A 21,845-nucleotide genomic window follows, 5' to 3' on the forward strand; every position below is an offset into this window, starting at 1 on the left:
TTATTGTTTCTATATTGTTCGCCCCTGCTTGCCTCAACCGTTGGCCATGCCTTCTTCTGGCTGGCCTGGGCATCCTACCCCACACATCGAATTTGAAACAGTCCTTTATATGTCGCGACGGAGTGTGGTTCTGTGCTCCAGTAGTGAGAGTGAGAGAGATCTTCTAGCACCCAGACTCCACTAGAACTAGTTCTCCAGGCTCCCACCCTTCTTTGGTGATACGCTACATTGACCAGTGTTTCCTTTTCGTATTTTCCTAGGTTTAAGAGGTTAGCTTCTGAGTGAGCGAGTGAGTGCGATCTCTTTATTTTGAATTCACTTTGAAATGTAACGTTAAATTTATTCCTTTGTAATCAGTAAATTTAACAGTTCTTTTTCGTTGAGCTTAATGTAATGTAAACTCGTATTTCATTTCTCCATAATTAAGCTTATTTCCCTTATAGCTCCTAACTTGCATAAACGCTTTGCTATTCATAACTGGTACTTAGGCCAGTCTTGTTGTATTAAACTTAAAATCCGTTGTGCCTTCTAGGAGTTAACGCATCAACAAGAACCTGATATCATTAATAGTATTAGTTATTTATTGTCAGGGGTGAAGTCACTTTCTCCATAGGCTAACAGTACTAATAAACGGCAATTGTGAGTAATTAGTCTCTGCTGTGTACTGTTGAGAAAGTTTATAAATTCTCGTTCTGAGAGAATCGGCGAAGCAAGCCAGCATAAAGTAATCACTGCTTGATTTTAGGAAAACAATTCATTGTCCCTGCTCTTCAGTATTATTGAGAATTATCCTCTAATATTGCTTTTATTTTAAAAATCCCGTGACACTGTACACTAAGAAACCATTTACTACGCTGGATGGTAACCATATAACCAAATTATGGCGCCTGGTGGTTTAGTGGGTAATTAAGGCGCTCCAATCGGATTGAGCCTGTGTAAGTTTATATCCAAGGGGTGGTTGGGGTTTATTGCTTACGTAATGCCACCCAGGGATGAGTGAGGCCGGTCGTTCTGATTTTAAACGTCAGGACCAACTTGCCAACCCCGGGTTCATACGCTCCTCCATGGGGCGGCACAGGATTGGATAATGGATACATGAATAGATTATTATTATTATTATTATTATTATTTTAGAAGAAGTAGTAGTAGTAGTAATTTGCCATGACAATCAAAACAGGTCCAGCAAAGGGCAACAGATACTACAGACAGAAAATACAAAGTTGTTATAAATATTCAGATTACTTTATGATGAAATTGGTCTCTGCTCATACTTGTGTTCTAAGTAAAGATATATTCAATGATGATAGTGGAGTTAGACAAAATACTGCTGCCGAATATATGAATGTTTGAATCTCTAACATTCTAGGTGTTAGTAAATTCTTGTCATCGTGTCACCTTAACGTTTTAATGTGTGTGTGTGTGTGTGTGTGTGTGTGTGTGTGTGTGTGTGTGTGTGTGTGTGTGTGTGTGTGTGTGTGCGACAGACAGTCAGACAGACAGACAGAGATCAGAACTCATACCAGGTTTTTTCATTGCACCAAGGCAGATTAACTTTTTGTACCGTATTAGAAAAAAGTAAAAAAAAACATTCATTGCCTTTTCAGCAGTGGTATAAGTGCCGCTTTAATCATTAGTCAAATTCAAAGCACACTGCGATCAAACCCACTCCATCATATTCAGCTCTTGTCAAACCCACTCCATCATATTCAGCTCTTGTCAAACCCACGCCATCATATTCACCTCTAGTCCAACCCACTCCATATTCAGCTCTAGTCAAACTCACTTCATCACATTCAGCTCCACTCAGTTCCACTCCATATTCAGCTCTAATCAAACCCACTTCATACTCAGCTTTAATCAAACCCACTCCATATTCAACTCTAGTCAAACCCACTCCATCATATATACAGTGCAATCAAACCCACTCTATATACCAGAGGGGCACTCAGTGGAGCGCATCTCTCCAACAAGGGCAACTTAAATTCCAAACAACTCTTCATAATGGGTTATGGTTTCTCATCACCGATTAGGGTTTCGCAAAAAGTGTTTTCCGGATCCAGAGTCCCTAATATGATCCAGATTGGTCCCAAAAGTTAACTGATTGTTCCGCAGGACATGGGCTATCTACCCACCAAATTTGGTCCAAATCTCTCTCTTAGTTTTTGAGTGATCTTGCTAACAGACAAACTAACAAGCAAACAAACAAATAGGGATGAAAACATAGTTTCCTTGTTGGAGAGAATAATGAAAATGAAGAATGGGAAGAACATGCAGAGAAGAAGGAAAAGCTAAAGGACTTCCTATAGGACGAGTAAAAACAGAAAGGTAAAATTTACTAATAAGTACGGGGCATTTTTCCAAGTTTGCTTCTTATATTCTATACTAGAGTTCATGACGAGTGATCCGTGGATTGTTTGTAGTGGTACACAGATGGGTGGAAAATGATAATGATTTTAAAGAATTAAATCTCATTTTTCTGGGGCTTGTTGCAATGTCGGTCGTCTTGCTTTGACCACTCTCATACAATTTTCCTCAACATACCTCCATGGGTCTGTTTTCCCCCACACTATTGCCAATAAATATACAACACTGATCTAAGTTTGATGTTGAACCTGACCTTTAATGTGCCTTCTTGACCACTAAGCTAAATATTTAAACTCTAATAATAAATAAACTGTTCAGGTCTCTCATTTACTCTGTTTATTGTTGACCGTTGCATGCTCCTAATTCCCAGTTTCTTTCCTTCATCCATCTCATTGCTTCACCTTGCTGACCACTCCTGTCATCCTCCTTCCCTCTTTTCTCACCTCCCTTCACAGTTTTGTAATTTTCCATCGCTTCCCCTGATAGTCTGATTTCTCCTAGTGCCTTCCTCTTTCTACGTTCATACTTCTATTCTTTCTTTCCACCCTTCTCTCTTTTCTTCTAACACTTCTTTCCCTTTTTCGAAAAGATGAACTCATGGAGATTGTTGTTATTTTAATTCAGCTTTGTCGTGTGAAAAATGAAGTCACTGATAAAGGCATATGATAAAAAGTAATAAAACAGTTTGGTGCTGCCTTTCGCTAGCAAGGATTTCCGTTCATTCTTTGTTCCTCAGTGTGATTTCGAATAATTGAATTAATGATTTACAAAAGACTGGTTGTGCATGCTGGTTGGCTGTGTAGACTGGAGGATTTATTTTTGAGATTGGCTAGTTAGTCGGTGGGTGAGTGGTTGGGCGGGGAGTTGGGTAGGGAAAGGTGGACAGGGGTGGGTGAAGTGGGTGGGGTGGGGGAAGTGGATGAGGTGAATATTTGGGGTGGGCAGGCAGGGTGTAGTGTGTGAATTAGTGGGCAGGGTGGGGGTGGGTAGGTTGGGCATGTGGGTGAGGTGGGCGGGCTTTATGGGTGGGTTGGGCACGTAAATAGGGTGGGTGGGCTTTGTGGGACGATTTTGTGGGTGAGTGGACTTTGTGGTAAGTGGGCGGGCTTTTCGTTTGGGTGGAAGAATGTGTGCCTTCCCGGAGGAGAAAGAAAAAGAGGGGTTTACGATGCTAGGTGAGTGGGTAGGTATTTGTGTGGGTTGGATGGTGGATGGAGGAAAAGAGAACCATTGGGCAATATGTCTAAGAATAAATAGGTTCACACACACACACACACACACACACACACACACACACACACACACACACACACCATTCTTAGAAAAAGAAAAAAGGTACGCATATCCAACCAACGCCCATGTCACGTTGTCAATGACCGTTACAAGAGTAAATGACTCCTTTCACCCAAGTGCATATCAATTTTTCTGACACACACACACACACACACAAAACGCTTTCGCTGCAGTGGTAACGCTTTCGCTTGCCAACTGGTGGACGAGAGTTCGCGCCTCGCTCAGGTTGCGAAAAAGTTTCACTGACGAAGTGGGTGGTTACTGTCCCCCTTGAGCAAGGGGACGGGTGTGTGCGTGTGTGAAGGTCACAGCCTTGCCCTTAGATCGGACTATACGAGCTCTCAGCTCCCTTTCGGGAGGGTAAAAGCTGACGATCACGACCATCAAGTGATCCTGACCGACCCGGTGAATTACATACACACACACACACACACACACACACACACACACACACACACACACACACACACACTCACTCACTCTTACCCACCTCGCTCGCAACCTGATCCTGAACGTCGTTATATTTAGGAGCAGCGCAGTCAAACCCAGTCAGCTGCTCCAGTCAATAAATCCGGAGCTTAACCAGGCACCTTCCAGCCTCCCGCACCACACTGTTTACCATGTTACCTGAGCACCTGTGTAAGCTTCAAGGACGCTGCCAACACACCACCTTAACACTCTCACGGTCGGGGCAACCCCAGCATTGTCTTCCGGAAGATCCACCGTTAATTTCATTCATCTCTGTCATGGCCAAGAAAAGTCTAAGTTAGTGTTCTTCAATTATTGTTAGAGATTTTATTTAGGAGAGAGTGAAACAGGAACCTAAAAGTGCTAAATGCATTAATACGATCACGTAGCCTACTATATCAGTTTTACTCTAACTAGGCGTAAAATTGCCCTCTCTCCATCTTGAATTTCGAGCTCAAACAAGAGATTAGCACTAAAATATGATGCTAGTTACGAAGAATGGCCATGGAAAGGAAGTAGAGCCAAACCATTGTCTGTACCTGCCACTGACCTACGTAAAATTAGCTGCAAAAGGAAGAAAATCTAGGCCAAGCTCAAGTAAAATGGGTATAGTTAGTTTGTCGAGGCCACCATAAAATTACGTCATTGAAGTTAGGATGGACCTCTGATAATAATAAAGTTAGTGACGACAGTACCTTACTTCTACTTTCCGAATTGTTTCGCTAAAGCTCATTATAATAGTCTGCAGATCGCATGAATGTACAAAGCAGACGATTTAGTTCAATTAAAGAGCAGGCTTGCTGTTAGGAAGAGATTACAAAAATTCCCACTTGATTTTGTATTACTCTTGTTCAAGGTGTGATATTTTGTTTTGTTGTGAGAGACCTGGTCATAATGGCTGGTCCATAAATAGCGCACCACTGGAAACTCACATGATGGTATCTTCTAAACTACTATAGCACTAGCCGTGTGTGTGTGTGTGTGTGTGTGTGTGTGTGTTTTGGGCAGCCGAAACTACACATTCAAGTCGCACCAAAATTGGCACAAAAATCGCTAAAAATTCGCTGATATGCAAAAACTTGGTCCCATCACGATTGAAAAACTTTTACTATATTTAATGAGCGATTACATTTTGACCAAAAAACGCCACTCCCGGCGCCCGGCATAGAATCTCCGTAGAATTTTTTGCCTATAGCTATAACTAAAATATACTATACCATTAGCCGTGTGTGTGAGTGTGTGTGTGTATTTCGGACTTGCGTTCAGACAACTTGAGTTCCTTTCCCGAAGCTGCAAATAACACGATCAATTGGTTAGCTGCAAAAAATCTAAGTGACAACCTTAGACTAGAACAGGACATAAACGCGACTCGGATTACCTGAAATGATCTCAACGTGCGCGCAAAACGCGAGGAAACGAGTGAGAAGCACGAGGAAACAAGTGCGAAGCACGAGAAAGCAACCGCGCAGCGCGAGAGCCCTCTGCAGGACCAAGTGCGAGGGGCCCGAAGAGCCCACGAGCATTTGTCTGTTCTATGGGGAAGGCCTCTCTGTTGGTGTGAGCGTTGGGGTGGCAGTGGGAGGCGGTAATGAGTAAATGATGATGAGTAGACACTGATAAAGCTGACTGACCCCTCCCTACAACACAAGAGAGATCACCCAGCGGAGTGGAAGACGAGTGCTATATATGGACTACCCACTATTTTACCATGCCAGGACCTGTATTCTTGTCCGTTGAGGTAGTTCCCTAGCACCTATTCCTTAGCGACTTATTTTTGGATACGGGTGGCTTGTTTCAATCAGTATACTCTTTATGCTGAGTGTGGTGGTACTAGAACAGTTCAAACGACACCGAAGGCGAAAGTAAGACGCAATAAGCAAAAAACATCACCTAGGAAGATGTGTTACGGAGCTTCCTTAACAGAAGAAAATACAGGTCTTATAACAAACAAGACAATGGATCTCTCGGGTGCACAGCTTACTGTAAATTCCACACAGTGTTCGATGAGACTTTGGGGAACAGTAGCGGGGTAACTCAGCCAAGATATTATCGTGGCTGCTAATGGTTGCAGCCACAGAAGCGATATCGTAAATCTCATTCCCACCCAAGCCACAATGCCCGACCTGACTCAAGATTAGGGAGGAGCAGAGCAGTGTGGGGTTGTTTAGTGTTTGGAGTGACAGTGTGATGTAGTGTGACGTTTACTTTGCTTCATAGTGTGACCGGTTTTCTAAATCTCAGCTCCATCCATGCCACTCTGCCCGACCTGACTCAAGATTAGGGAGGAGCAGAGCAGTGTGAGGTTGTTTAGTATTTGGACTGATGGCATGATTTAGTGTGGCGTATATTCCTAGTATAACCGGTTTTCTGTAGTTCACAGGGTACATGTTCAGAACAATAGCCATAACGCAAATCATTTATTTCTTGGACTTAAGTATGAAATCGTTTATTCTTACGGCGAAGAAGTCTGTTTTCTAACGTTAGTGTGAAATCACTGATTTTTCCACCGTGTCTCGGTGCATGACGCAACAGCTGCTTCATGCCTGCCTTTCGTAATTATCGCCCCCACCGAACCCACACTGTCCGACCTGACTCAAGACTAGGAAAGAGGCTCTGTCTCTGTCTCTCTCTGTTGCCAGATGCTTTCATCCCTTAAGGGGTGGCCACAAACAAATCGCCTCCATGTCGCCCTGTTCCTTTACATTTCACTCTCCTCCCCCCAGCTCACCCCCCTCTCTCATATGCCTCTCCATTCTATCCCTTCACCTCATCCTTGGCCTCCCCCTCCCTCTCCTCCCCTCCACCTCATTCACAGATACACTCCCCGTTAGTCTCTCGCTCTCCATCCACTTAACATAACCAAACAACCTCAGTGTATTTCTCCTAGCGTTTTCTATCACATCCACATCCACACCACAACGCTCCTTCACTTCCTTATTTGCCAATCTGTTTCTCCATGCAACTCCACATGCTCCTCTCAAATAACTCATTTCCACTGCTCTCACTCTTGGTTTGTGTCCTTCCAACAAAGAAGGAGATTCGCAGTGTGATATTGTTAATTCTTTAGATCGATAGTGTGATTTAGTGTCATGTTTGTTTTATCATGTGTGACAGGTATCCTGCAGTCCACCAGGTTCACGCTCAAATGAGCCTGGTGCCGAAACAACAAGCATACTGTGGATCATTTATCCTGTGGACTAAAATGTAAAATCGTTTATTCATTAGGCAAACACGTATATTGTTCAATCGGTAGTGTGAAATCATATAATCTTTCGACCGTATCTAAATGCGTGAAACGACAGCCACTTTATGTTTGCCTATCGTAATTCTCGCCTCCACCCAACCCACACTGTCCTACCAACTTTGAAAGGGAAACGCTGTGTGAAATTGTTTATTCTGTCTATAGTGATATCAATTACTCTTTGTACAGCGATTTGAATTTAGATGCAGTGTAAAATAGCACACTCTGTGGATCACATTGCTCCTTCTTTTTTCCATTTCGTTTATTCTTTTGATAAAATAAAATCGATTTTTTTTTTTTCAGAAATGTGAAACTGCACTTTACTTTCCCTGTATTGCAACGCTGCAACGCCAGAATCGTCAGCAAGTTGATGATCTTCCGTTGCAATCTAATGTCTCAAATAAAATTGCTCTGACTACCTCAAGACTTGGGAGGAGAAACCAGTATGAAATTATTTATCGCTTTAACTGTAGTGTGAACTCGCTTATTTATCAACCGAGCGCTTGAAACAATAGCCACTTGGTGCATAAATGAAGTCCAAGGCAGGTATTTTCGTAGGGTAAGGAGGCTCTAACACCTCTTCCTAACCGGTTTATTTTGCCTGCTACATCTTACTACCTTTTCTTTGCTGCATAAATCCTTCCAACATCGTCATACTCTGCATAAACAATGTACAAATGGATGCTGACCAGCCACATCCAAAAATAACTAAGGAAGAGATGTTAGGAAGCCTCGTTAACCAACGAGCATACGGACCCAAGAGTGAGGTCACACTAGCCCCAAACTTGTGATCGTCAAGATGAAACGAGGCTTAGGGATGTAGATATTAAAAGGAAATAATACGATATTTACAAGAAATAAGTCAGTGGTATTGTGCAAAATAAATCACAGAAAAGGACGTGGCAGACGGCTCCTAAGCTCATATATACGACTCTGTGACTCAGAAAAGTGTATAATAGAAATGTGATAATCTCGTACAGAACCAGATAAAAAGAAAAAAAAAGAAAAAATAGAACCTGCCCTGGCTAAGGAACACAACCTACGAACTTCACTGCCACATTATTTCACCAAAGAACGAGACCCTTAAAATAGTTACAACTTGTCTGGGAGTCACATTTAATTTATCATTTATCACAATCTTCTTATAAATTATATTAACTCCATTTTTAGAATTTTTGGATTCCACTAATCTCTGGAAAATATTAAAAATTTCGATTGTTTTCTATGAATGTTTACAAAACAATTTCAGGTCTAATGTCACGATTATTCTACCTAACTAATCAACAGAGAACAAAATGAAAAGAGAAGGAAAAAAGTATATATTTGGTCATGTATAAATAGTCTGTCCGTTTGCACAATGTTCTAAGCCAGAGGTTGCCGAACTATCCTGGTCTTTCTCCAGTTATGCCACTGTTTCCTTGATGATCCCCCTCTCCCTCCTGTTAGGAAAAAAGTGAAATTCTCCTCCCCCCTCTTTAAGATTTACAACTCCAGATGCCAGAGCTATTCGCCTCTGTTTAACAACAATAGTTAAAGTGTGACAGCAAAAGGTCAAGTGGAATTATGGACATTTTTACAGATCTTTTTTTCTATTTCTATGTAACATAATAATGATCTTAGGACCAAAAAAAATGATATTACCATTAAAAGGAACGACCCTAATCGATAACCAAAAACCAACTTGGTCTTGTCTGTTCACCCCCCTTCCCGGGAATGTTCAGATTCCCCCCTGTCCCTTACGGGAAAATTCCCCCTCCCCCCATTTGAGAACTCCTGTTTTAGGCTGATGGGAAGAAGAAAGGAAGACAGAAGAGGTTAATTTAAGAGCAGACACGTTTTTTCCTTATATCGGCAGAACTAAATTAACTCATATTCCTTGTCCAGCTTTCTCAATTCTGCTTACTCAGAGACGAATTACTGTGGCATTAAAACACCTCATATACAGTCAGCAAACTTAACACAAGCGCACCAAAGTTTAGAAATGCAGCTATCGAAATCGACGGAGAGCCTTATGTTTTGCTCATTTCAGCTTGGCATAATATTGCTACCTCTCCATTTGGATTGCTGAGTTGTAACAATAGGACAACATTTAAATGGTCTCAGTCATGAAGAAGTGATATGGCAGAAACGTAAAGCCTTAGTTTCTCTCTCTCTCTCTTTCTGTGTGTGTGTGTGTGTGTGTGTGTGTGTGTGTGTGTGTGTGTGTGCCCTTTTATGCTACTTACACAAGAATATGGTGATAGTCCCGCAGAAGTATTATTACCAGCGAGGACGAAGCCCTCGTGTCTCTTGTCAAGTACTGGCATTTTCTCACATGCGGCCCGACCCGGCCCGGCCTAACCCTGCCTGGCCTGACCCGGCCGACCGAAACGCTTTTGAGTAGCTTATATCTCAGCAACCACAGGAGCGATCACTGCGTGGTTTGCGCCACATGATAGCCCCATCCTTTAAGATTTATTTTTGATAGGTTTCATCACACTCTGGCGGTGCACGTGGCACGTGATGCGCCAAGTGCAGCATGTCGAAAATTTTCAGAAGAGGGCCACAGGTCAGACACTTTGTCATAAAGGCATGAAACTTGGTAGGTGGATTGCCATCAATATATTCTAAGCATCATCGGGGAGCAAGATGACATTTCATTGCTTTCAGATTTAAATGGCCTTGCTCATACCTCGCTGACAAAGGCGTTTAACTGGTTGCAAGAATATGGAGGGACAGTAACTTCTTTTTCTGCCACTGGACCACGAAAAATAGGCTGAAAAGGGTGAAAATCCTTGCCAAGTTAGGTGGACGAATTACTGTATAGCTTTGAGGAGGGATCACTGTTGTATGTTGTGGAACAGGCACCTTATATATACTGTACTGTAAGTCGACCTCATCCACCATAACCTGGCAGAGATTGCTTAACATTTTCCGATATATGTCCCCTAACTCAATGGCAAAATAGGACTATACTACTGATTTACATCCTTTACTTTGCAGTTTTCGTGATCAGCATCGTATATTAGTATCAATCTTCTGTTACCATTTAAAAGTCCATCCATCCATCCATCATCCAATCCTATGTCGCCCCATGAGAAGCGTAGGAGTCCGGGGCTAGGCAAGTTGGTCCCGACATTTAAGATGAGAGTGACCAGCCTCATTCATCCCTGAGTGGCATTACGTGAACAATACACCCCAACCACTCCTTGGATATAAACCTTCACCGGCTCAATCCGATTGGAACGCAATAATTACCCACTAAACCACCAGGAGCCAAAATCTGGTTATATGGTTACCACCCAGCATAGTAAATGGTTTCCTGGTGTACAGGAAACCATTTGGCTTGTCACTCAGTGTAGAGTCATCCACAGGCAGAAGGAAGAGGAAGGAATGAAGGAAAGAATGACAAAAATGGGAGTGTAAAGTCACCCGTAGGCAGAAGGACGAGGAAAGAAAGAAAGGAAAAAGAAGAGGATGGAAGGAAAGAAGAATGGAGGAGATGAAAGGGCAGACACCTGACAGCAGCATTACATCGAGTGAGTGGATGGTGAGCGCCCACACCTACCACATCATTTTAAAGTAAAGATGGAGAAATGACAATTTTTGGCCAGCCTGAAGTGGACAGGATAGTAATTTTTGTACCCACTCTCGAATTGTGTAAAATAGTGCTAGATAGGTTCACACGTTCGTAGGACTAAAAATTTTAATCATAGGTAGTGCAATAAAGCAAATGGATATTCCTTGTGAGTAAGGGAACTGGATGCCACAACAAACAACTTTTCCTCCTCATGAAGATTGAGAAACCATCACTGGCAGACGGATAGATGTATTTCCAAACACTTTTGACGACTACTCTCATCCTTTTCAGTGGACTTATACACGAAGATAAAGTACATCACTACACAACAAGCTGCTTATATGCCGGATGTCTACACCCCTTGGAAGAAACAACTATATCATTCTATTCCAACTAACGTCAGACGATTTTATTAATCTCATAGGGAAACATGGGAGCCTGGAGGAATGAATATTGCATTATTAACACTCTCACGGTGGGAACAACTCTGGCAATATATTCCAACAAACGCCAGATAATAATACTCACCTGTATTAGGTGTGAGAGAATAAACTGCAGACACCACATAAACAACGTCCAGAAACTTAGCACCTGCTCATGGAGGTTGGAAAATATTGCCACACAACTTTATATTTTATGCTCTCAGAATGGAAGACACCGCAGAGAGCAGAGGTTAGTTTAATTTCCGTCGTCATCAGTTGAATAATATTGTAATAATACCTTATATACTTTAATGGTAGGCTTTATATTTTCCCTAAACGTTACGTACTCAAATACATAGGCAACGTATTATTAATCTTGATGTACTCTGATGATAGATAAATAGCATCGTAGTAACGCGTAAGTTAAAAAAACAAATCATACATACCTGGTTATCTTCCTTCCTTGGGAGAGAATATAGATGATTAAATAAATAAAATATAAATAAAGAACACTGACATAGATCATCAAATACACTCACGATGAGGAATGATTGTGGGGGAATGGAGTGAACAGCATCAACCAGAATCGAGGGTCTGAGTCCATGCCATGGCGGACATTGGAAGTGCGTATTGGCAGTGTATCCCATTATTTATGCTTGCTCCCTGTTTTTCCTACCAGTGACACATGCAGATTGTTCACACACACACACACACACACACACACAGCGAGCCGATGCAGCATTTAAACTTTCTCATGCATCATTCTTACTGCGGACAGCCATCGCCCATCCGTTTCTCGCCAGCTTGGGGGAAAGTAAATTCTGGCTATTCAGTCTCCCCCTCAAGTGGAAAGCCCGGTCATGCAGGGGAATTATCATGACCTAATTCAGAAAGTAATAGACGGAAGACTGGCTCCAGGAAATTAACAAAACAAAGCTTGGTTTGGATACAGTTATCAATCTGAGAAATTGAAAAAGTCTATATTAATGCTAATGGAAGGATACATTAGACAGACAGAAAACGCAGAAGACTGATAATTATATATATATATATATATATATATATATATATATATATATATATATATATATATATATATATAGGCACCCCATAATCGTCGCGGTGGGTAAATGATTAGCATTGCTATTTACAAAGTTGCTAGCCCGATAGCGCCAGTGTTCGAATCCCAGTGTGGGCAGCCAACGCCAGTTTACTAAGATATTGGTATATTGAGTGCATAGGATAACATATGGGGAAGGTAACAGTATGCACCTGAATAATGTAGTAGCCTTGTATTCCAGGAGAGGGGATGAATAATTTACCAGTCTCAAAGGCCTAGCTAAGTTACGGAGGTGTGATCGAGGGAAAGGCGCCTCATGCTTCTGCCTCCATCTTTACTTTTAACTTTACCTGGTACATAAATGGCAGTTTCAATTCTCAGTCACGAATGTCGAAAATGCTAATACTGAAGGAACAGTATTTCAGACGGCATGACGGTACAAGTGGGATTACTGATGGTGAGGAGGAAAAGAAATGAAGAGAAGAAAGGCAGACTGATGGAAAGAAGCATGATGGTGAGAAAGAGAGAGAGAGAAAAAAAATGCTGTCATCTCATATGTACCCAGTTTTTAGACTCGAAGACTAAAAAATATTTAATAGTGACGTAAAGATAGTTTAGACACTACGCCGAGAACAGAAGACGACTGATTATGTGAGAATAAAACTAATAATAATAATAATTAAAAAAATTGAAATTATCATTAATAAGGTACAGTAGCTCCCAAAAGTATCTTTAAAGTGTGGTGCGAAGAATGGCAGAATGAACAGAATGAAACATTATTCTCGGCCACTTGTTGTCCCTGTGCGGTTGGTACGCATGGTCCGCATGGTTAGGTATCGTGGGTGGTGTGCTGCTAATAAACACATCAACGCCATTATGTGACTGCAACCATCCATCGACTTATAAATGGTAACAGTTCAGCGATATTTATACCTCTGTGTTAAAGAATATAACCCATTACACACATTATACTGTGATAAATGTATCTTGGTAAACATAGTAACTGCGACGGGCAGAGTTGCCGTTCGAAAACTGACTTCGATGGGCTGAGTTGTCATGTTCGAATATAAGTGAAGGAATGAATTCTCGGAGCTAGGCCTATATTAGACCATATAGCCTTGATAGGGTGATGAGAGCGCTAACTTTCAGCTGAGTAGCTACAGTACTCGGGTGGGGCACGAACTCACTACCTCACGGTCTTGAGCTACGCACGCCACCATTGAGTCACCCAGCCCCCCTTGAATATAAGTGAAACTCAGATTATTTAAACAGCATGAGAGAAATAACCATCACAATTCTTTCGTTATCACAACTACAAATAGATTAACAATGCGGAGGTTAATAATAGCCTATAGGGTCTGCATGTCGGACGATTTTAACCACACATCATTATTTATACATACTACCCGAATGTGGCAATATCTCGGTGTCGGAAGGTATTGAGGAGTGGTGTTTCGTTACGTGAATGGCACAGCTTCGTAGTAGGTGTCGCGTCGATTGAACAGAGGTCTGGATGCAGACGGTGGATACAGTGGTTATTAAATGAATAAAAGGAGCCCCCCAAAGTGTGTTTAACCTTAACTTGTATTTATTTTACATATAATGTCCAATATAAGAATGAATCTCGCATGTCACCTCCACACTACGGCTGGTGTATCAGTGACAAATGGGTTTATACGCTGCCCTGGGGATTAGTTTCAGATAAGTTAATTTACTGTCTTTACATTTCGTTTACCTCTACTTTCTCTAATATTTTACACTGGGTGTCATATGTCTCCCAGTCATAATCACAGATATTATAGAAACACTTTCTCAAAATATATCAGTTCTGGGAAAGCTTGTATACTATTTATCTAGAGTGCTGCTAACCTTGTGCTGGCACTCGTGAAAGCATTACAGATGAACCACAGAAAGAGTAACCGTGCCTATGTCAAAACGAACTAGTTGTCACCATAATAACATCAAATATATCTACATATGACAAAGTGATTAGTATTACGTCAGTTAGAAAACGGTATATACAATCCCAAGGCATATGCAGGTGTATGGCAACCACTCCCTAGCATGCAGGTCTACCAATTTTGTTGCCGCTTCACGCAACACGTGTCAGATACATCGTCCATTGTGTCAGAATGTATAGTACTTTTTTTTAAAGATACTTTTGGGAGCTACTGTACCTCACCCATACATGGTAGTTTAAGCATCGAAAGTTAGAAAATACTTTTACTGATATTTGTAGATTATTTTAAGTATTAAGGTAGAAAAGGAAAATGTCAGCGTGGAAAATGTAGATGAAATGAAGTCACTTTACAGATACCTTATAGTTTGCCTCGAAGACTGAAAAATACTGGTTCTGATTGAAGAGTATTTTAATAATATTGCTGAAAAGGAAAACTGTTAGTCTGGAAAACATGAATAAAACAAGGCACCTCATCCATGCCTGACACTTTGCCTTTAAAAGTACTAATATTGAGAGAGGGATATTTTAGGCATTATGACAGAAAAGGAAGATAATTACCAGTGAGGAAAACGGTAATAAAATTAACAAGCCATTTCATACATACCTGATACTTTATCTCGAGGACTATAAAATAATTATGTCGATAGAGGGATAGTTTAGGTATTAAGTCAGACCAGGGAAATTATCATTATGGAAAATATAAATACCATAGACAGGGTATTTCTCACACACCTCATACTTTAAATCCTGAAGGTGGAAAAAATTGTTAACCTTTCCGCGACGTGTGGACGAGAACAAGAACCGTCCTTGTCGCCCACATCTCTGGGACCTGAAAGAGAGAAAACGCATTTCCCTCCTTTGTACTCCTGCTTCAAGGCTACGTGCTCTACCTTTACCCTTTGTGACATGGGTTATATACTTTTTTTTTCTTTGTCTCCACCACCTTCTCTCCCGTCAGTTTTCTTTATTTTTTCTCTGTTCCCTCTTTTTCCTGTAGTTTATTCTTCACATCCATTTCTCAGTTCAGCTTTGTTTTACTTCTTTCCCCGATCTATTTTTCCTACACTATTTCTTTACTTTCTTCTGTTGTTTTTCTCGCTTCTCTTTCCTACATGTCCTCCTTTACTTTCTTTTTTCCACCCTTAATGCTACTTCTTTGATTCTTTTCTTCATCATCATCATTTCTGTACTCTTTCCACACTCAACACACTTCTCCATTCTCTCTTCCATTCCACACTTTCCATAGCTTTTTCTTTCGATTCTAATTTTCTTATTTTTCATCTCCCCTTCTCTCTCTCTCTCTCTCTCTCTCTCTCTCTCTCTCTCTCTCTCTCTCTCTTCTTTGTTTCCTACTTCTTCTCTCCCACATTCTTTTCTCTCCTCTTTTTTCCACTTTTTCTGCTCTTTCTTCTACCCTCTCTTCTGCAATCTCTTTTCTTTACTCTCTTCGACTTTTTTTTTTTCATTCACTTTTCCTCTATGCATTTTCTTCTCTCCATTCAGTTTTCATTACTCATTTTCTACTCTTGTTTTCCACTTTATTATTCCTCAGCTTCATTTTTTCCTATCTCTTCTGCTCTCCCCCCCCCCCGCACACACACAAAACACCCTTTACGCGCACACATACTCAACACAAAACACCCCTTACACCCCCCCCCACACACACACAGAACACCAGGCCCGCATCCAGGACTGTGCACAAGGTGCACGTGCACAGGGGCCCCCACATCAAGGGGGCCCCCACCAAAAAAAAAAGTTTGGATGTTTGGAGAGAGTAAAACTCCATCATTAATAAAAAAAAATTAATGAAAACAAAAATCAAAACAAAACAAAACAAATCAAATCAAAACAAAACAAACCTAACCTAACTTAACCTTGAACAAGCTTACATTAAGGTTTTTGTTCAAGGTTAGGTTAGGTTTGTTTTGTTTTGTTTGTGTTGTGTGTCCGTGAATGATTTTTTGTTCTTTATCGCATGTATCGCTAGCCAGTGCATTGGTACTGTATACTTACCATGAGAAAGTAAAACATAGATTCCCCTAATTTTTCTCTTTCTATAATTGTCTGAATTACTTTTTAAAAGTTAGTGCTATAACCAATTTTCTTACGTTTTCTATGGTTTCATTATTGATATCTCGTACGGTTCTCGTTCATTTTCTGTACTGGACCTGGCTCTGATCCTTGGCTTCAGAAGTTCACACAATCACTTGTGTTCTGGCTTTCATTGCAGCAGGTTAGTGTTGTCCACATCAGTTCTTGGGTATCGTATTGACGTAGTTCGTATAACTGCAACGTTGTGTTCTTATCACAGATGAACATACTGTAAGAAACTATTTTTTTCTTTTGTTTTTGGACGACATGCGCCTGGCACTTTCATAAAAAGAACCTCGTTTGAACATCCTCATTAATGAGAAAAACGACAAAAGAGCCACTAAAAATATGTTGTTGTATACGACGTACCATTATTCAAACTTACTGTTATAATATGCATTCATTGTATCCTATTAAGACACTTTTCAGTTGAAAGCAAAAAGTAAATTTTGTTCAGTAAATGAAGTGCTTGACAGAGTAAATGCCACCAGTCACATATTACAAGATCCAAAGGCTGACCTCAGCACTGCAGTTGCTGCATTAACATCATTGCAGAAGTTCATTGAAGACAAGCGTGATTTGTTTAGTGAATAAGAAGCCAAAGGAGCAGAGAAATCAGGGACAACAACTTACAGGCAGACACGCAATCGCCCACCAAGTGTGCGACTGAATCCACTAGATTATGGTCGAGGAAAAGAGGCACAACTATCTCCTGCACAGAAATTCCGAGTTGAAAATTTCCTGCCTGTCATTGACCAATTTGTGGTTTCCATGAAACAACGATTGGCCGCATATACGAGAATATGCTCCCTGTTCAGTTTCCTGCGCAGTCTAGATGCCATGACAGCTGTTGAGATTGAACAAGCTGCTGCAAAGCTTGTGAACACATACAGTGAAGACCTGGACATCACCCTTGGCATAGAGCTTGTCCAATTCAGTGAATTTGCCAGGATATTTGTAAACGACAAGGCAGACCAAATATCTCATGAACACTTCTTGTACAAGTTGATTATAGAGACAGGGGTCCAGGACACTTTTCCTAATGTAGAGACTGTTCTTAGACTCTACCTTGTTCTTATGGTGAGCAATTGCTCTGGAGAGCGATCCTTCAGCAAGCTAAAGCTAATCAAGAACAGGCTGCGCACATCAATGGCACAAGAACGCCTCAACCACCTCACAGTGATGAGCAGTAAGCATGACATTTTGCGACAGATAAGTTTTGATGATGTCATACATGACTTTGCAAACAAGAAAGCTCGCAAAGTCCAAGGACTGTCTTGAGTGAGCTTCAGTTCAGTAAGTGTTACTTAAGATTCAGGTGATGTAATTACTTTAACATTATCCGTTATACAGTAATTGCTTCATATCCTGGTTATCAGATGATGTGTTTCTCTACTCCATTGTGTGTTGTTCAAGTAGATATTAAAGATTTTATGTTGTTCACTGATGAAACACAAGAAAATTGTTTGTTTTTCTTAAAATGATATTACTTTTAAAGACTTTAGCTAGCGTGCATGCTGTAATAGGGGATAAAGCACTGGGAAGTAAGAATACCATACTTTTTCTCCATTTTGTTCTTGAGTGACACACACCAAAACCTGTCCAGAAGTATCCCTAAAATGCTCAGAATGCATCTCAGAGCATCTTAGAACCGTTGGCTTCTGGGGGCCTAAAGCGACCCCCAGACCCCCTGCCTAGATGGCTTCGGCCCTTCGGGCCTCGCATTTGCCTTACCACTTTCGGGGCCCCCACATAGCCTTGTGCACAGGGGCCTCCACACACCTTAATGCGGCCCTGCAGAACACCCGTTACACACAGACGTACACAACACCCCTTACACACACACCTACACAACACCCCTTACACACACACACACACACACACACACACACACACACACACACACACACACAAATACACACACGGAAGCCAAACATCCACACGACCCAATCTCTTTAAACTAACACAGCAAAAACAGATGACACTGAGGAAAAGAAAACAGAATACAAATGAGACATTATAAATCCACAAACCAATTACGAGTTGAAATTAATTAAACATCCGACGCAGGAGTAAGCCTGATTTATTGCTTGGGTGAGAAGAAAAAGTATAAACAACAGATAAGCAAATATTACTATTCCCTGGCGTATCCTATTTAGATATGGTGTTTTCCCTTTTCTGTCTTGTTGTCTATCTATTTATCTGTCTGTCTGTCTGTCTATTCATCTGTCTATCTATCTATCTACGTCAGAACTTAGAGACATGCTTATATTTTTCCGTGCACTGTTTCAACAATACGACTAAGAGGTAGACCAGACACGTGTCCCAGAAATTCTCACAACGAATTGGAAGCTTGCCTGGCCATACACGATTCAAGTTTTATTTCTTTTTCGGTACTGAAGAGAGAAGCCTTCACGTGGTGGCACCAATATAACTCTGCGGCTTCCCTGCCAGGTTATACAAGTCATTCAGTTCCCTCCCTATCCCCCAAAAGGAGGATGGTGAACTACAGGAGACAGGTAGCTTCGGCCTGCAGTCCACGGGGTTCACGGCCAAATGACCCTGGCGCTACTACTATTACTACTACTACTACTACTACTACTATTACTACTACTATTACTACTACTATTATTACTACTACTACTACTACTACACCTACCACTACTACTACAACAACTACTACTGCTACAGTTAATCCCTTCCCAGTGACACATTTTCTTTAACCAAGCTCCCACTGCCTTATTCTCTTCACGGTAATTAGGATATCTAATTGTGGAAGTGATAATGAAGGTCATATCTTACCCCAGTAACTCGAGGTGTTTCCCCTAAAATGAATTATGTTAAAATGGTCATGATGGAGAGCGAGAGACTGACGAGGAGAGTGTATGTGAGTGAAGTGAAGGGGAGGAGAGGAAGGGAGAGGCCAAGGATGAGATGGATGGATGGAGTGGAGAGGTATATGAGAGAGGGGGATGTGACCTGGGAGTAGGGTGGTGAAAACGCTGAGGACAGGGCGACATGGAGGCGAATTGTTTGTGGCCACCCCTTACGGGATTAAGGCGTCTGGCTATAGAGAGATAGACAGATAGATCATGTCACCGTAACAACGGAGGTCATTGCCGCTGTATATCAGGAGTAAAAGCAGTGAAAAGGAAAGAAATACATCCAGCCTTCATGACAATACACTAAATAAAACAGAAACAATCATATAGCATTAAAACCAATATAAAAAAGTCACGAACACACCCTAAAATGAAGATAACAGTCTGCTGAGAGGAATAATATCGCAAAAAAGAAACTGAAGTACTGTGAGAGTTAAAAATACGGCAGTTAGCTTCACCCTTGACCCTCATGGATTATATTATGGGGATAGTAAGGAATGGAATTACAAACAGACCATTCCTCTGTCTGGTTACAGAAAGTGCAGACATTAGAAGACAACCTTAACATATTTGGCCATGGACACCATTTGGGATGTATTGTTTCTAATGTCATACAATTCTATTAAACTTTAGATGGATTAATGAAACAAAAGAGATCAAAAGCATAAAGAAACTTCATGAGCATCAGGGGCTTTTCCTCAGATGAGAGATTGAAAACTGTCGACAGCCAGTGTAAAACACTCAAGTGACGCCCTTTACTGCAGTGAGTTAGTACGTTCTCTTAGATGACATTTCTTGTATACTGTTCTTCTCAACGACAAGGGATTCAGGTCAGCGTGAGAGACGTCCATGTAGGGAAGGAGTTAATGGAGCTTGGTTTTAATAGAGATTGTTCCGTAATTATACTTTTTATATACTTGTTCATACACCTAGGGAAGAGAAAATTACTATCCTCGTATTCCTGCACACACACACACACACACACACACACACACACACACACACACACACACACACACACACACACAGATAGAGATGGAGAAGTAGAGAGAGAGAGAGGGGGGGAATGAAAAAAAAAGAGGGAGGGGGAAGAGTACGCAGGGAAGTTGCTATGTGGCGTCCCTCACCCGTGAAATAACTTTCTGAAAACAATTCTTTCTCTCACGTCCCGAACTTTGAATTGGCAGAGTGTTATTAAGGGAGATAATTGGCCACGTCCTAGGCGAGGCGTTAATGACCTGCCAGCTGGTGATCTAGTTAATTACTTAGATGGCAGCCTAGACGTGTTCAGATGCATGGCTAAATTAGGCTACATCATTATCCCCTTAGTACGAGAAGTATTCCTTAAGCACACTTGATTCGTGAAGGAGTGGCAATATTGAAGCAAAATAGAAGTCATCGTACTGTGAAATAAATGATCATCATCACCACCATCAGCGTCACCATTATCATTATCAGCCTCCCTCTTTTTTTTCCATCCACAGGTGAGGTGAGATGGGATCTAAAAAAACTGAAAGATACGAGAATGACAGAGAGGTAGTTAACAGAATGCTCAGTGAATATGAGGCACACACACATTCAGACACCATTAAAGCTCCAGACCAGTGACTCCACCTCACAGGCAATAATAGAAAATGGTGATTCGGCTAAATTCTTCCTAGACAGCAACTAGGAAGTGTTGCATCGCTTTAATATACAGGGTTAAATAGGGATACATTTTCATATCCCTTTAACCTCGAGGGACGACTTATCTACTGTATGTTAAACTGACTATACTGTTTATTAGAAACTGACCTACTATTATAATCTCTCCACCTTCAGTACCGGGTTGTAACTATAGATTAATATTAGAATATAATGCCAGTCATGAAGCAGTGTTATGGAAAAGATGTGGAACCCTAGTATTGTCTTTTTCAGCCATTGAACAATGTGAAACAAACAGCAGTAGGGCGAAAATTTAGCCCAAGTTAGAGCTGAAAAAAACAAAACACTAGACGACTTTACCGCTACTACGAAACTTCAAGACGTCTCAGGGTTAAAAGAAAATTCAGACTCCTTTAAGTAAACTCTTGAGAAGTAAATAATGATCTAAACAATTTTGGAAAAATTTTATGCACTCTTGCGGACATAAATACTGATCCACTTCCTTGTGATAAATAACAGGCCACTGAGCACACACTTTCCAAACTTCCTGCTCTTCTATCTGCCTCTCCCCCCTCCTCTGTCTTTACCTCCTCTCTTCTTCCTAGTCCTCGTCCTCCTCTTTTTCCTCGTCGTCCTCCTCCTCTTCCTCCTCCTCCTTCATGCCTTTTTTTTCTCCTCGTGCTCCACTTCCTCTTCGTGCTCAGTCTTCCTCTCTCTCGTTACCTCCCTGGCACTGAGAGAGAGAAGAGGGTGACTTCCTGTGCCATGTCAGAGAGAGAGAGAGAGAGAGAGAGAGAGAGTGTGTGTGTGTGTGTGTGTGTGTGTGTGTGTGTGTGTGTGTGTGTGTGTGTGTGTGTGTGT

The 21,845-nt window shown here is 41.3% G+C and overlaps 1 pseudogene; it reads left to right on the forward strand.

The window, feature by feature from the left end:
* LOC145391727 (uncharacterized) overlaps nucleotides 1-17,739 on the forward strand; it is a 30,327-nt pseudogene extending 12,588 nt beyond the window's left edge.
* Nucleotides 17,740-21,845: the final 4,106 nt, after the last annotated feature.

This window comes from Coenobita brevimanus, chromosome 2, assembly GCF_032717465.1.
Source record: "Coenobita brevimanus isolate Jiangsu-jjx chromosome 2, ASM3271746v2, whole genome shotgun sequence".
Taxonomy (NCBI): Eukaryota; Metazoa; Arthropoda; class Malacostraca; order Decapoda; family Coenobitidae; genus Coenobita; species Coenobita brevimanus.